At 36.3% G+C, this 3,706-nt stretch overlaps 1 non-coding gene across 1 annotated transcript; it reads right to left on the bottom strand.

The window, feature by feature from the left end:
- Positions 1-2,224: 2,224 nt before the first annotated feature.
- Positions 2,225-2,331, bottom strand: LOC112443685 (U6 spliceosomal RNA). Its single transcript, XR_003032093.1, has one exon. It is a non-coding gene; the product is annotated as a U6 spliceosomal RNA (small nuclear RNA).
- Between the last annotated feature and the right edge of the window lie 1,375 nt (positions 2,332-3,706).

Here is a 3,706-nt window from a genome sequence, read left to right on the forward strand (position 1 = left end):
CTGTAGTATAATAATTGAGCTATGCAAACTCTAGGTTGAGTTTGCTTTACATAGTAAAAAAAAAAAAGTATTTATATTTTCAGTAGGATACAACTATAATAATAAATTGAATGACATTGTTATGATGTTGAGTTGTTACAATCAAGGACAAGGATATCTTTTCATTATTATCTCTTCCAAAGAATTTCTATTTCTCTTCATATACAGTGAGTATATTTTTATTAGGTTTACTCATGTATTGCTTTTTTTGTTCTTACTATATATGGGATTGTCTCTTCCATTATTTCCTCTAAGTGGGTATGCTGCTGCTCCTGCTAAGTCACTTCAGTCGTGTCCGACTCTGTGTGACCCCATAGATGACAGCCCACCAGGCTCCCCCGTCCCTGGGATTCTTCCAGGCAAGAACACTGGAGTGGGTTGCCATTTCCTTCTCCAATGCATGAAAGTGAAAAGTGAAAGTGGAATCGCTCAGTTGTGTCCAACCTCAGCGACCCCATGGACTGCAGCCAACCAGGCTCCTCCGTCCATGGGATTTTCCAGGCAAGAGTACTGGGGTGGGGTACCATTGCCTTCTCCCTAAGTGGGTATAGATTTCAGTTTATGAAGCCTTTTTATTTCTGTTTCTTGCTATCTTTAAAGTCATTAATGACTAATTCTGGTGGTAAAGTTAGCTTACTGCATACCATGGCAAACAAGTCGATAAACAGTACCTGTGAATGCCTGTAATTTGATGTCAATACCAGTAATGGCTTTGGGTAACTAAGTATTTGCTCTGATAGAACACCTTACTGAAAATAAGAAGTATCGTAGGGCTGGTAGACAGGTTATAAGTGCTCTGGAGAAATTGGGGAAAGGAAATGATTAATTTACATCATTAAATTCCTTCTTTCCATTTGTGTCTCTATCCCAATATTCAAGATCCTGCTTCTTCCCAACTAATGTTCTAACTTTAACAAATGATCTTGTTGGGAAATTAATGTGTGCTACTTCAGGCACCTGCAGGACTAACTGGTGGTCTTCCTTTTTAGAAATCTAGGCCCTTTTCTCTACACTTTCATAAACATTTTGCTTTCAGCTGGTCAGATTGGCAATATAGCTTGATGGTCATACCGCAACCAAGGCTATATCCTATTTCACTCCTGTGTCATAATCTAATCTTCAGGGACTTTGATTGCCTTTGTATTCTACAAGGCACAGTGCTGTTCTCTGACATTGCTAAGATCATGCTAAATGGACCTAGATTGATACAGTCTGCTTAAGCTTTTCATATCTAATGGGGTCCAATTTGGTAGACTATTTTCCTAGTAAATTACCCATTTCATCCAGGTTTTCAAATCTGTTTGTATAAATCCCACTTGTTTCCCTTCTGTTTCAATGTTTATGTTCACTATTATTTGTCATTTTGTAAATTTATTTACTTGCAGTTTCCCTCTTGTAAATTCTCCATTTTGAATTTTTAATTTTTTTTTTATTTTTTTAATTTTTTCCTCTAATTTTATTTTATTTTTAAACTTTACATAATTGTATTAGTTTTGCCAAATATCAAAATGAATCCGCCACAGGTATACATGTGTTCCCCATCCCGAACCCTCCTCCCTCCTCCCTCCCCATACCATCCCTCTGGGCCGTCCCAGTACACCAGCCCCAAGCATCCAGCATCATGCATCAAATCTGGACTGGCAACTCGTTTCCTACATGATATTTTACATGTTTCATTGCCATTCTCCCAAATCTTCCCACCCTCTCCCTCTCCCACAGAGTCCATAAGACTGTTCTATACATCAGTGTCTCTTTTGCTGTCTCGTACACTGGGTTATTGTTACCATCTTTCTAAATTCCATATATATGCGTTAGTATACTGTATTTATGTTTTTCCTTCTGGCTTACTTCACTCTGTATAATAGGCTCCAGTTTCATCCACCTCATTAGAACTGATTCAAATGTATTCTTTTTAATGGCTGAGTAATACTCCATTGTGTATATGTACCACAGCTTTCTTATCCATTCATCTGCTGATGGACATCTAGGTTGCTTCCATGTCTTGGCTATTATAAACAGTGCTGCGATGAACATTGGGGTACACGTGTCTCTTTCCCTTCTGGTTTTCTCAGTGTGTATGCCCAGCAGTGGGATTGCTGGATCATAAGGCAGTTCTATTTCCAGTTTTTTAAGGAATCTCCACACTGTTCTCCATAGTGGCTGTACTAGTTTGCATTCCCACCAAAAAAATATGGAACGCTTCACGAATTTGCGTGTCATCCTTGCGCAGGGGCCATGCTAATCTTCTCTGTATCGTTCCAATTTTAGTATATGTGCTGCCGAAGCGAGCACCATTTTGAATTTTTAAAAACATATATCATTTGTTTAATTTTGGATACACTTTAAAATTATTTTACCTTCTTGATTTCTGTTTATATACTTATTATTTCCTTGTTTTCTATTTATTTATGTGTTGTTCCTTTTTTAGCTTCTGATTTGAGAATTTATTCATTTATTTTTATTTCCTAATTCTTACTGGTGTTTAGTGCCAGAAACTCTTCTTTTGTGACTACTTTAAATATACATCATAAATTCTTATGGGTAGTGTTTACATTATCATTGTCTTTTAGAAGTTTAATATCCAGCAATTATTTTCTCTCACTGACAGATTTATTTAATATAACATTTTAATTAATTTCTATATGGAAGAGCCTTTATAACATTTAAAAAATAATATGTACTCTACTATGATCAAATACTGTTGATTAAAATGTTTCTATCCCATGGAACTTACTGATGCATATTTAGAACCTAATATTTTATCAAGTTTTGTAATATTCCATATACAGTTGAGAAGCAAATGCCTTCTTTATGATCAGAGGACAAATTTCATGTGTAAAAAAATATATATGTTTATAAAATACAACTTATTACATTGATTTGTCTTTTACAGCTCTACTTATTTTTTGTCAATTTGCTCTCTTATATTGATTAGGAGTGTCTTATTCTTGGTGTGATTCTATATACATCTTCTTGACTCTCCTATACCTTTTAACACGTAAAGATAGCCACTACGTTCTTTTGGTTCAATAATGTGTATAATATAATCATTACAAATTATAATAGTTTGCATTGAAAGCATCCTTTTCCACATTGAATTCTCCTTTTTTTTTTATATTAGGATGACAAGTGTTTTCCATCTGTCTAGTGTTTTGTACATTTAGTAGTAATAGTAATGTTAGTTGCTGAGTTGTGTCTGACACTCTGCTATCCCATGGACTGTAGCTCACCAGGTTACTCTGTCCATGGAATTCTCCAGGCAAGAATATTGGATTGGGTAGCCATTCCTTTCTCCAGGGTATCTTGCTGACCCAGAAATTAAACCCAGATCTCCCGCATTGCAAGCAGATTCTTTACTATCTGAGCCATCACCCTTCCCTTAATTTTTAACCTAAAGAGTGTCTTAGCATTTAGTTTTGCTTTTAGATCCAAACTGAAAATGCTTTTCTTTTAAAATACGAATTAACTCCACTCACCTATATTGAGTGCTTCCCCTGTGGCTCAGATGGTAAAGAATCTGCCTGCAATTCAGGATATCTGGGTTCAGTCTCTGGGTTGGTGAGATCCGATGGAGAAGGGAAAGCTAGCCACTCCAGTATTCTGGCCTGGAGAATTCTATGTACTGTATGGTCCATGGGGTTCGAAAGAGTCAGATATGACTGAGCGA

Source organism: Bos taurus, chromosome 2, assembly GCF_002263795.3.
Source record: "Bos taurus isolate L1 Dominette 01449 registration number 42190680 breed Hereford chromosome 2, ARS-UCD2.0, whole genome shotgun sequence".
Taxonomy (NCBI): Eukaryota; Metazoa; Chordata; class Mammalia; order Artiodactyla; family Bovidae; genus Bos; species Bos taurus.